We start from the raw sequence: 14,676 nt of genomic DNA, 5'->3' as shown, positions 1-14,676 counted from the left end.
TTTTGCTGGTATTGAGTGAACCGTGGCGGAGAGAAAGAGAAGAGGGACGTTTAGTTTGCAGGATTAAGAGTGTTTGGTGGTGTGATTTGAGACTTGAAAAAGATAGTTTTAATGAAAAGGGTTTGGGTCAACTTTTTCTTAACAAATGTTTAGTTTTCGAAATAGTTACAGGACTTGTGTTCAGTTTATGAAATAGTGATAGTACTAATATTCGGTTTAAGATATAGTCAGTGTTTAATTTAAGAAATAGTCTTCATTTTAAGAAGTTGTAAATGTTCAGTTAAGAAATAGTGATAGCACTAGTGTTCCGTTTGAGAAATAATCAGTGTTTCGTTTACGAAACAGTAATAGTACTAGTGTTCGTTCGATAAATAGTCAGTGTTTAGTTTACCAAACAGTGATAGTTCTAGTGTTCCGTTTGAGAAATAATCAATGTTTAGTTTACGAAACAGTGATAGTACTAGTGTTCCGTTTAAGAAATAGTCAGTGTTTAGTTTACGAAACAGTGATAGTACTAGTGTTCGTTTGATAAATAGTCAATGTTTAGTTTACGAAACAGTGATAGTACTAGTGTTCTGTTTAAGAAATAGTTAGTGTTTAGTTTGCGAAATAGTGATAGTACTAGTGTTCCGTTTAAGAAACAGTTAGTGTTTAGTTTACAAAACAGTTATAGTACTAGTGTTCGTTTGATAAATAGTTAGTGTTTAGTTTACGAAACAGTGATAGTACTAGTGTTCCGTTTAAGAAATAGTTAGTGTTTAGTTTACGGAACAATGATAGTTCTAGTGTTCCGTTTGAGAAATAATCAATGTTTAGTTTACGAAACAGTGATAGTACTAGTGTTCGTTTGATAAATAGTCAATGTTTAGTTTACGAAACAGTGATAGTACTAGTGTTCCGTTTAAGAAATAGTTAGTGCTTAGTTTACGAAACAGTGATAGTACTAGTGTTCTGTTTAAGAAACAGTCAGTGTTTAATTTACGAAACAGTGATAGTACTAGTGTTCGTTTGATAAATAGTTAGTGTTTAGTTTACGAAACAGTGATAATACTAGTGTTCCGTTTAAGAAATAGTTAGTGTTTAGTTTACGAAACAATGATAGTACTAGTGTTCTGTTTTAGAAATAGTCAATGTTTAGTTTACGAAACAGTGATAGTACTTGTGTTCGTTTGATAAATAGTCAGTGTTTAGTGTACGAAACAGTGATAGTACTATTGTTTGTTTGATAAATAGTCAGTGTTTAGTTTACGAAACAGTGATAGTACTAGTGTTCCATTTAAACAGCGACTTAGCACCCTCGTTTTTTATAATTTGCTTAAATGCATCCAGAGAGCTACTATATTTAACTGCTGCTCCTTAGGTCATCATCATCCGTGGCGCACTGTATCAATGAGGTAAGAAGCTAATCTAGCACCAATCATAACTCCCCATCCCAACAAGAAAACAAGAAGCTAGCAAAGAAGCTATCATGCAGGCCACCAGTTAAAACCACAGGTTTTAGAGAATCGTACATTCCAAAGTAAAGTCCACGATACACGAAAATTCCAACACAACTAAACCATTAAAATGCCTCTCAACCACCCTTCTTGGCAGCCTTGGCATCATTTGCCAAACGTGTTCTTGCATAGTCCTGAGAATATACAAAAAGAAGAGATGAAGCACTAGCAGCACCGCCTGATGCTAGGTTCCCAGCGAACCACTTCCAGTAGCCATTTTTATCCTTCTTGAAGTTATTATACACTACCTAACGCACAAAAACAGTACCTGTGTCCAAACAACAAATGCTAATACCAAACTAAAAACCATAAGTCATCATTCCTAGAAAACAACTTTTATTTTAATATTCAAATTCATGAAATTCTCTTTAAGCCAAACAATTGCAGAGAACTCCGGGTCCTCCATAATTCGGGGCGATTTATCCACATTTCCTACATAGGTTTTACTATGAAGTACCTAAAATGCTCCATTGAGCTGTCAATCATTAATCTTGTTTAAGTTTCTTCTTTAATTTGCTTTAGCGTTTTCATTTCCAAGCATTGACCTTGAATTCAACGGAGCAATAACAAAAAATATGCAATTTCCACATAGCAATATAAATAATTTTTTAAAAAATTTATGCATACAAACACAAAGGGGTACACCTGCATATATACATGTCTCATAACTAATATATTTGGTACATCATGCCGGATTGCTGGAGAAATTTCAAAATATAAAGATAACAAGTAAAAAATGTGTTTTTTATTTTTTATTTGCAGACATGGAACTTACTTATTAACAATTGTATTAGGGAATGTTAAAGGTCGAAAAAGATTGATTAGAACTTAAAAATGTATGAAGAAATTAAGGGAAACTGTAATATTGGAGAAATTTGTTAAGAAATGTCATGGAGAAGTGTATGTACCTAGCAGTACCACCAATGCTGCGAATGCTCATGCTGCGGATGCCCAGAACCCAATAGCCTTAAATTCCTTCATCCTCAAAGACTCCTAATATGGTGATTCGAAAAATGGTGAATTCGAATGGAATTGAAAATGAAAACAGAGATAAGGTGGAGAGATCGAAAGAGAGGTACATAGATCAATTCGATTACAAAAGTGGATGAATTGTTTCTGTGCAAAACAGAAATCAAGATTAGGTGGAGAGGTTGAGACCTGGAGATCGAGAAGTAGAGATTAGGTGGAGTCGGGAGAGATCGAGAAAGGGAGAGAGGATTAAACGGGAACAGATTTGCAGTTAGGGGTAAAACTGGAAACTCATTTCTTGGGCTAGTTTGATGTTGGATTTTGTCCTAACCATTAAATAAATTTAATACCTGGTTTTTTGTTAAGATTAAAAGTTTTGAAGTCCTTTTCATTAGTTTTCCTTTAATAAAATTAAAAATTTTCTAATTAAAAAAAAAAAAAAGCCCTCTGAATGGTCTTGTAAATATAATGAAAAACTCGGCCAACCTAATCACAGATAATGCTTTCTTAAATAAAGTTCTAAACTTTCCTAAAACCCAAATTATGAAATTGCCTCAAACAAACCGAATTCTTGCATTCCGGTCCTGCACTTTCTCATCAAGTAAACAGAAATTGTTACTACATTACACCAGAACAAGCTACAACGAACAACCATGATCAATAATTGGAACCCTTAAATAAAATTACAAAATTCGAATAGTTACTAATAGGGGTGTATTCAATTGAGAATTTGAAAGATTTTAATGGATTTATAAATCCATGGATTTTTATGGAGTTTAATTGATTTGTAGAGATTCCATATAAAATTTTGATTCAATTCTCTCGAAATCTCATAGAGAGATGTGAGATTTGTAGATGCTTAAAATACACTACAAAATCTCTCCAATTCCTTCTAATTCCTCAACTTTATCAAATTCTTTAAAATCAATTTCTAAATTGAATACAATTAGATTCATTAAAAGAATTAAAATCCCTCAAAATCCCAATTGAATACACCTCCCTAAAGCTTACCAATTAGGGATTTATTCAACCAAGCCCCTTAGCTAGGGAACTTCGAACCTTAGGATCATACCTAAATTTTAGTATTTCCTTGGGTAACGATTAAGAACCATTATCCTTTACTTTGAACTGATGATCTAGCTGACCAACCTTTGTAACCCGAGTTTTTTTCATAACTTGACACATTCACAATGGTTTTATCAACGACCTTCTCATAACTTGTCGAGTTTATCGACAATTGATTAGCGATTTTCGGCTACAATGTTTTCCTCCCTTATCAGCCAAGGAAAGTTAGTTAAGCTTGGGGTGTTGATTATGGATAAAGTTTCTGACAACGAAACTGTTGTTCTCACCTCACCATCGCTTTACACTTTTCGATGACATTGACCATTTTGGAAATCCATGATGACATGTTCATTGGGTATTTTAACCGTGTAGAGGTAGTATAATGGAGTATCGTTTACATTTCCCAACAGTAGAACCAATCAAAATAAGCCATCATAAATATGACTTAGAGTCAACAGTTGTCATTTTCATTTGAAAACCGATTGGTACTCTTCTGTGGAGAAATATGTCCAAAATCTTTATTAACCTTAAAACTTCCCAATTTCACTTACTTTTGGAAAGAGCTAAGTTTCTGACAGTAGCATTGGAAGAACTAAATTAACGTCTATGATTGCACTATCGTGGATCATCCCGGTTGTGCAAACGTAATTATTAAGCACCGTAGTAAGAATTGTTTCTACCCCTAAACATTTTCAGTCTTCTTTATCCCATTCCAATTGAAGTCACGAGTATCAATATGACGTTACCTCTAACCCATCAAGAAATCGTTTGAGTGATTATAATCATTTTTTGCACCCAAATGCAAATGGGAAATATCCCCATAAGCTCCTAGTACGAGGTATCTTGTACATATGGAGATTATGATGATGTTTCAATGTTTATAGATCGATTTGACAAGTAAACCCATTTTTCATTGGTCCAAATGGACTATATTTTAGACCACTTGGTAAAATTACCCGTTCTTGAATTTATCAAATTTTGTAGCATTTCGATCAGCATTTTTTACTGTGACTCCATATTCACTCATTTGTGCTGGAAAGACATTCTAGTCGACTTTGGGTACGTGTCTACTTTACTACGGTTCGTATTATTTAGGAGATAGGTAGATTGTTTAGAAGAATTGCTTGGATATTGAAATCTAGTTATGATCATTAATTCTTCAATCACTTGTCAAATACTCCGTTGGATGGATCGTTAATGTTGGTGATTGAATATTTCGGAAGTTGTAGTGGGATGGCAGACAATCAATCTAGATATCTTGAACTTTAAATTTGATGAACTTGTTTTGACTCTCAAATTCTTGAATGTTCTTTTAGCCTTCTCGACATGGTTTCTCGCTCAATCAACGAGAAATTCATGATAAGTCGTCTTGGCGGATGTGTGCGCCAATTTCATATCAATGCTAGCAGGAACCATTGGAATATAATCCTCTTGCAAGTTTACCAAACTTACCAAGAAGAAATTTAAGCGGCTTTGAGGATTGAACACTATTTCTGCAAGGTATTGGTGAAGGTTAGAATGTAGGTTTTGAGCTTGGTGATTGTGGCGTTAATTTTCAAGTGCGGCTCAAAATTGCAACTGTCATTTGAAGAAAGTCGTCAGAGATATGGTTTCTCTAATTTAAGCTTTCAAATCTTATACCCTTCGATTGGGAGAGCAACTCTAGTGATTAGTCACAAAGGAAGGTTTTCGCAATATGCGTTCGTCTCTACGTATATTTCCAATGCTTCATTCCAGGGTCTTATTGTTGTGGGGATGTGGACGTCGAAACACTTCTAGCAATTGGATTAGTGCGCTCTGGATAGTACAACATCACGATCAAGACATGAATTGGATGATCGAGGCATATTCGCACATGAGGAGCAAAATGATATTTTGGCATCCTCGGGAACTTCTCAGTAGCTTATTGAGACAACGATGAGTTATCGTCATTACAGGCTACAAACTGTAATATCGGTGACTTAATTGTTGGGTTCACTAAGCGAGTGAGCAAGTCGGCTCATTGATATGAGCATATTTATGCGACTTAGTTGGCTTGTTCTTGTGCATTTATGTCGTGTTTCCTTAGTTATTTTAATGTTTAAAGTCATTTTCGTGTGTTTTCAGACTCTAAGTACAAAGTATGCAAGAAGATGCATTTTGGAGGCCTTTGGAGCATGTTTCGGGCTTGGAATGGATAGCAAATGCATGGGCCAAGTGGATGGACGAATTTGAGAACTAAAGAGGCCAAGAATATGAAGAATTATGGTCCAAAAGATGAAGAAAACAGCCCAAAAATCTGTCACCCCAACTTGCATTCCTTGCCATGCAAACCACATAGAATTCCCTTTGGATTCCATGCCATGCTTGATCATTCTTGTCCCCTACATAATTTCTAATTTCATGCTTCAATTCATTTAATTATTACACTCAATTGCTTGATACCTCTTGTTCCCTTCACTCATTAGATTTTAGACAACATTTACATCCATTACATGCACCAATTGATGCTCCATCATTCACATTTGGAATCCCATGCCTTGTGTACCACATGTTGCTGCACCTTTGACCCATTTATTGACACATTTTCACCTCCATTTCCATCTCTATGCAATGTACACAATCATTCATGCTCCCTAGCTTCAAGACCACTCCATTTTACCCTTCACACTTTGCATCATCACTTCATTTTCACCCTTGGACCATTGCACACCACACACACAAATTACCATGCATTTCATCCTTAACCTAACCTGATTTTCTAAGGTTTTTGGGGCCTATAAATACATGTTTACACCCCTTGGCCAAAGGACAATCCCCCATATTCATCATTTTATAACAGAAATTCGTCCATACACACCCTAGGAAGCAAAACACCCCAAAAACACCATTCTAGTGCCTAGAAAACATAACAGCCACTCCACCTTCTTCCACCCTCTTTGCCTAGTTCTCCACCACCTTCCAACCATCAAACACTCTTCCACACTCACCCTAAACCCCTCCATATCATTCCCCATCCATTCTACACCATAAATCCACCCAAAAATCTGTCCACAAGCTTCATGCCGCAACAAGGAGGAAGGGAGATCCATTGATGCACTTGCTTTCCAAGTTGGAGCATTTTAGGTGTTTTCTTTCCTTTGATTTTAATGTCTAATTTTATGTATCTTTGTATTGCAAGAATGAGGAACTAAACCCCCTTAGTTGGGGGGGGGTGATTCGAAACCATGTACATGCTTGCAATATGATTTGATTACATTCAGTTGTTATTTCATAAGTTGCGGATTCAATTCGTTCATCTACTTGATTGATAACTTATTTGTGTATGTTGATTGAGAGTGCACGCTTAGTTTTCATGCATGAATATGATGCTAGATTATGAGGGAGTTTCACCTAATAGTTACAATCTTATAATCACAAGTAGTGAAGGTCGCTTGAAAACGATCGCGTTGAATGAATTCTTGGCACTAGTTTCATGCTCATCATAGTAACGAATGCCTCGTCAACACTTATAGTTCTCATTGTGCTTCATGATTCTTGATTGTATCTTTATTGTGCTCATCACGTAAGGAACCTTTGAGGAATGCTTTGAATTGTTGTATGCGCTTTTCCATCCAATTCATTAACTTAAGGAGAACTTGAAGGTTAATTTAAGCGTATCTAATTAACTTGGGGTGTTGAGTTTCATAATTTATTGAAAGAACAACTGAAAATCATTTTGTTTGCAAGTGTGTCATGTGTGGAGAAGAACCTCCTAACTAGCCTTTTATCCATCCTTTTCATCCAAAAACGTTTTACAATCTGTTTTGTTTTAAAGTTTCTGTTTTGTTTTCAATTTTCGTCCAAAACAAATCCCCCTTTATTTTGAAGTCTTAGATTAGTTAGAAAGTGTTTTGATTTGTGTTTCTAAGTGTTTTGATTCAAGTTTTCATCCAACTTCGTCCAAGTTCTTGTTAGGTTCTCAAAACTGCCCAGAAAGTGGTTTTTAGGCAGTTTTGAGTCATTAGGTTGCTGTTTTGAGTTTTATGTTTGTTTAAGTATTTTAAAGTATAGTTTTGCATTCTTTGAGTCTAGTTTAGTGTTTTAAATTTTGTTTTTATGTTTTTAAGTCAGTTTTCAAGTGTTTAGCAATCCCTCCCAATCCCCGGCCTAGAACGATCCCTACTTACATACTTTACTACATTTGATAAAAAGAGGGTTTAATTTTGTGTGTTAACTTATTTTTCACATCACTCATCGATGGCAACACTTACTAGTTAGCTATTGTTCAAGCTTATTCTCGAAGTTTGTGACACAACGAATGTTTGGCGAGGTCCATTTTCATTTTTAGTTTTAATTTTTCGTGCAAACATTCTTCAACCACGTTATTTTATTTATATGGGTATTTCTGCCATTACAAATTCTAGGTGAGTTATTTTCACTCTTGGTTTTAAACTCAATATAAGTATTTGTGTAGACATCGAAATTTCGGTGAAATAAATGTTGATCAATAATTAAAATTTCAACGTTCACATGTCACATAAATTTTACACTAGCAGGTGACTTAACGAAAAATCGAGAATCATCAGAAAAGTCATCAAACAGGACACGTGTCAACACCTGGCAGAAACGATTTATTTCATCTGAATAATATATTCAAAATTAGGCCTTGGAAAATTCTATAAATAGGAAGCCAATGCATTCATTTGGGGAACCAATTCATGACCAATTCATATTACACCCAAACCTTGAAGCTCTGAAGCTCTGAAACTCCGAAGCTCTCAAGCATCCAGGTTCCCAAAGAATCAAGAAAGCCATCTTCGTTCTTCGTTCATCGTTCTTCCAAGATCAAGCCCCGACGGCCCTTGAAGAAAGTGTTCATCAGTCATCATCCGTTCATCCTAAGATCAAGCCGCAACGGCCTTTTGTATCAACAATGTCGACAAATCCACACATCCAACCGTCCTTCAAGATCAAAGCCCAAAAGCCCTTAAAGGTCCGTTCATCACCGTTATTCAAGATCAAGCCCAAAAGCCCCTTGAAGATCCGTTAATCATTGTTCTTCAAGATCAAGCCCAAAAGCCTTTGAAGATCTGTTCATCACTGTTCTTCATGATCAAGCCCAAAAGCCCTTGAAGATCAATTCATCACCATTATTTAAGATCAAGCCTCAACAGCCCTTGAAGAAACGCTCATCCTCAAGATCAAGTCCCAACGGCTCCTTGAAGATCTGCTCAAATCCACCTTCAAGATCAAGCCCACGGCCCTTGAAGAACGTTCATCCTTAGATTAAGCCCAACGACCCTTTGGATCAATCGCACATCCACAAATCAACACCTTACGGAGATCGAATCAGATGATCAAATTTGAGAGAAATTGTAACCCTAAAATCATCAAATACAAATATTATTTTGTGCATGTTGTTCTTGTCTCTTTCGTTTCAGGAAAAATTCGTGTTCACAATTTGAATCGTACGTTTTTATATATATATGTTATATTTTTGATATTTTATTATAGGTATATTTCTCTTTATGTTATTATGTTATAATTGGTGCTTTCAACTTTACGGTTTATATGGGTATTATACTACTATATTATCGAGGAATGAGTAAGGTATGAGCTTGGAGGCATGAAAGAGGAATAATTGCAATCTGATCGCGACAGAATTGCATTCTCTTTTATGCAGCCGCTCTAACTCTATTTCTTCCTTGCATATGTATTTACATACATATTTCCTCCCTATTTTCGAGTATTTTACATTTAGCCAGTTATTTTAAATTTGGGGGACGAAATTTTCTTAAGGAGCGGAGATTGTAACAGCCCGTCCTTAAAAATTTTGATTTTTATAATTTTAATAAGGGAATTTACAAAAATGCCCTTCGATGCAAAGTTTTGACTTTTGTTGATTGTTGTGTTGTGTCACGTAAGACTCATTTTCTTGGGATGTCCTCGTAGTACTCATCACTACAGATGCGTGGACTCAAACGGAACGTTATTTAGAGTTATAACGAATGAGATATTAACGTTTAAAGTTGATGGTGAAATTGTAAATTAATAAATTCTAGAATGCTCCAGATTTTGGAGCAAAAAAATCTGATGGTGCCACGTGTGTGGCCCAGATTGAAGGAAAATAGAGATGGGCGGTGGAGGTTGGAAATAAAGGAGAGAATGAGGGAGAGGTGAAGGCAAATGGGGAGAGGAGAGAGAAGAGAATGACCAACCAGAGAATAGGGAAATGAGGGAAATGAGGGAGGAGAAAAATGAGGGGAAAGGGCCGGGTTTCCCTTGACACGTGCGATGACCCAATTCCCTTAGTGTTTTCCGACGGTTTTCCATCCAAATTTCTGGTTTTCTTCAACCTTTCATCACCATCAAACCTCATCACAACATCCTAGCAGCTAATTATAACCAAAACCGACGAGTTTTAGTCCCAATATTGGAGAAAACTCACCGACAGGTCTAGGTGGTTCTTGGCTTTAAACCACCATTTGTGAAACAATTTCTTTAGAATGCCACCACCAATAGACTCTTCATGAACCCATAAACAAGCCCAATCAACCTTGGAGACGTCGGAGCTTGTATGGAGTCGAATCAAGAACCACCAATTTCTAGGATGCCGACGGGTTTTCGTGAAATTGAGGCTTTTCCTGGCCAAATTGGCCTTAGTCACAGGTGTGAAATTTGCTCCACTCATCGAGATCTTCATTTTTGTAAAATTTGGTAATTTTTAGAAGTAGTTAAATTTTCCAGCAAGTCGGGGTAGCCGACCGCCATCCACGGCGAGGCGTGTGCTGGCGCGTGGCCAGAGGACCATTGATGCTATTTTTAGGATAAATTAGATGTCTTGAATTTAGTTTTGATATTCGCATGACGTAGGTTGATCGTTTGAACCTAAATTCACTACGATATGTTACTTGGTAAAAATATGAATCGACGATCCAACCGTTGGATCGTAACCAAACTTTAAGGATCGTAGGAACTTACGGATTGGGAATCCGATATACGGATCTTCCCAAAGTGAAATTGCAAGTTCGTAAAATAAACGTTAACCGCCATTTGAATTTGCAATTGGCGGAGATCCAACCGTTGGATCGTAATGAAATTTTAGTATGATGTTTTAGAAGCATAATGTGGATCTTTGGAAGTTACTAATCGGAAATATGAGATACGGGTCTTCCGGATCGAGTTACGTAGGGTTGTGGACCCTACCGTCGATCTTTGACCGACAGTTAACTTTTGGTCAATGGGTCTCAAATCATTCTAGACCACCCTTAGGGATGTGTTTTAATGTAAGTTATGTGTTCTATTGATAAGGATTCTAAGATGTGGTTTAATAATTGTTCTAGGCGCCGATCATTCGTGAAATCTCGATGTTTGTGCTAGGGAGTTGTAGAGCAGACTCCAGGTGAGTGGGCTTTTGGTTATATATATATTTCTATATATATATATACACACACACACGCAGGGGCGGATCCACAGTGGGGTCGTCGGGGTCGAACGACCCCTTGGAAACCATGGAAACAACCTTGAAGCTCCCATATGCGACCTCTTGGAGCTGGGGTCGTCGGGGTCGTCAGGAAGAGGAAGAAGAAGACTCGGCAGGAAGAGGAAGAAGAAGCAGCTCGCGCGCTTCTTTTTTTTCAAAACAGACGGGCAAGCTGGGAAAGCTGGGTTCTGAGAGAGAAGAACTCGAGCTGGGAAAGCTGAAAACAGGAATCGATAACCCATTAAGAAAAAATGATAAAGAAAGCCATTGATGTGTAAAATCTAGAACTAATTGCGGAGAATAGGGGGGTTTTAAGGGATAATTTCTTTTAATTAAACTTTCACTTTAACCTTTATTAAACTCATAATTTAATTGGACATGGTAGTTTTTAATCCTTGTAGCGCGAAAACCAAAGTCCGAAAAACCACTCACTGCAAGAGATCAAATCTTCTGCACCCAAAATGGATGTGGCCTCTTTGTGGCTCCAATGAATGTCTGACACCTATTAAATATCTTAACTTTTCTTAATTTTGTTTTTATGAATTTAATAGGTGGCAGACACTCATTGGGGCCACAGAGAGACCACACCCAAGAAGATTTCTCCTCACTGCGATGGTATAATTTTCACTAAAACTCATCGCATACACAAATCTACTAGTCCTTTTGTTATCATCATGGCATGATCTATAACGTGAGTTTAGTTAAAATTCCAAAAACCCAATAATTAAACAAATCTAACACCAAAAAAAAAACAAAAACACCATAATTGGGACAATTTAATTCCATTAATTCTAAGGGAATTATCCAAGATCGACCAGAACACACAATTCAGATTGGGTCTCCACAACAGACAACCTAAATTTTTATTTGAACTTTTACACTGCGACCCCTTGGGGTAAGATTCCTGGATCCGCCACTGCACACACGTACGTATTTATTATTTACATTTTCCCATAAATTGTTTTAAATGAAATTATGTTTTAAACGTCATGTCGATTGCATTACATTTTGGTATATGCATTAGTATAGATATGCATATTATTGCATGGTGCTGCGGACGCACATGTAAGCTTAAGGTGAGTACATATTGATGATAGTGATTGCAGTGTGTATGATTATGTTGAGATACATTTAGTGTTCATTATCCTGCACCCCGGTGTTAGTCCTCCGCCTAAGACCAGGGCCTAGCCTTCATCACCTCCCACACCACATGCTCACCTTGGATCCAAGGCAGGTGCCAGCCTGTCGTACAGACCACATTATGTGGTTCTGACTCATAGGTGACTTGCGATACTTCGCACAGTCTTCACATGATCGTAGCACTTGAGCGTATTTATTTACACCTAACTTGTCGTACAGACAACATTGGTGGTTCCAATTCGTGTGCAGGAATTGGTTATAAGCTATAAGTTCAGCCGTACAGGTCACGTTAGGTGACTCCGGCTTACATATCATATTATATTGATTCGCATCACCTGGCTTACTTATTTTATTACTGAGATACTTAACATGGCACTCACTTTGGTTTTCATTGCTCTCAAGCCTGATTTCTATATACGTATGTATTATTATTTTCTGGGAAATTATACGAGTTTTACGGTGAGGGGTTATTATTTTTGGAAAGAAAAATGTTTTTACAAAAGCTTTGTTTTTGCCTACTCACGTTTTTTGTTTTTTGCCCCTCCAAGTTTTAACTGCTAAAAGTTCGTATCGACGAGGATTCTTGGCGAATCTCAGTATAGGTGGCTATCTCTGAGGGTATGATCCTTACCCACACTACTGTACTTTACTTATGCTCTGACGTCGCGTGTGAGATGAGTTCATTCCTGCACACAACGCACTCTGGTATTTAGGCATTTTTAGGTTTAAATTTATTCACATTTTCCACATCACTATACTTTATGGCTTCATCACCTTCAAGGTGTCGGCCAGCACAACTCGATTCGGAATCCTAGTGGATATTTCGGGTCGGGGTGTGTCAGAAATTCAATTTGTAGGTTAATTGTGACAAATATGGGCAAGTTTAAACGTATGCGAATAAATTTTGGAATTCCTCTTTGTATGGAGCAATTATTTCAGTGTACAAGAACACGATCATGTCCATTATTATTTTACTCTAGCATGCGAATTTGTTTTTACAAGTCAACACTTAAAGTGGGATATATCAAGTTATTAAACAAATTATTCACTCTTATTTTAATACGTAAACTGATATACTGCGTGACGTGTGTTGGTGATATTCATAAAAAGGATTTTCTCGCTTGCAAGTCTTCTCAGATGTCAACTTCCTGTTGGTTGCCAAATGCTTTGGAGTAGCCATTAGGATTTTGATCCAAACGTTCTCATTAGAGTTGAGAAATCAGCTTCTGGGCTGGGACATTTTTCATCCGGACACATATAACTAATTACCATATGTACAAATATACCCCTCACTTTAATTTGATCAACACATTTACTTGGGCACTTAAAAATTAGATCATGTGATATTTCCCACCACATGATGAAGTGCCTGTTCAACAATCAGTATGAAAAGAGGAAAAGGTTAATTACGAGGGAAAAGGATTCTCTCCGGATCCTTTTTATAGAGATCCGAACGATCAATCAATCATATCCGTTTATCGTATATCGTGTAGTTAATTTTCATTAGATACTATTTATATTTAATTTTAAATTTTAAATGATTTCTGACCACACGATGTACAATAAACGAATATGATTGATTGATTTCCTGAATCCCCACAAAAGTATTTGGAGAGTATCCTTTTCCAATTCCGAGCATCATGGACCCCAAAGTTGTTTTTTGGTGACCACTCTTTGTTAAACATGGTAGGGACTGAAATTTTCATTGATTGATAAAACAAAGTGCTAGGGTTGGGTAGGCCTGGGCATGGTACGATTTAATTCGAGATGGGAGTTGTACGGAACCATGGACAGAGCCAACTTGGCTATGGGCGGATGCCCCCATTAAATTTTTTGGTGAAAAAATTGTACATATTGCATCCAATAATTTCATACGATAGAACATTTTCAGTTATGAAATTTCTAAAGAATATCGGATGGAAGATCAATGGATGAATGATTACATGATTATTTTCAAAAAGAGAGATATTTTATGGTATTGGTAATGAAATTTTCATGCAACGTTGTTAAAACATAAAAATGCGTCGAGAAATATTATAATATATTGTATGAAAAATCTTATGGTTTTTTTTTTTATTAAATGGACAACTGGTGGTAAGCCACGGTTATCCACCCATTCAGAGGGCTGGGAAGACTCGCATAGGCATTTCAACCTCTCCCTGAACACAAGTCTGACTTCCACACCAGCAATGGGTTTCGAACACGAGACCTCTAGTTTTTAGTTTTATGAATTAATATATAAGTGTTTTGTTAAGTAAATTCTTGAGCATTTTAATTTGTAAATTTGTTGTTTGAGGATGCCCCCTCTAGCTTCGTCCCTAATAGAAACCGAAACCGAAATTTTGTATCAATATGGTATGATTCGAGAGTTTGTACCGAATATACCGATGGTATCAATTCGGTCTTGGGAATGCTTCGGTTTCATACTAACATTTCAGTTTCGGATTGACTTAGGTTTCTTCGGTTTGGAGGTGATTTGGGTTTCTTAGAGATTGAATCGACTACTCAATTTAATGGTTTTTTTTGGGAGATGATAGTGGTGGCAATACATGTAAGCAGTCA

The sequence above is a fragment of the Malus domestica genome, chromosome 14, assembly GCF_042453785.1.
Source record: "Malus domestica chromosome 14, GDT2T_hap1".
Classification (NCBI taxonomy): Eukaryota; Viridiplantae; Streptophyta; class Magnoliopsida; order Rosales; family Rosaceae; genus Malus; species Malus domestica.
This window is presented reverse-complemented; position numbering follows the sequence as displayed.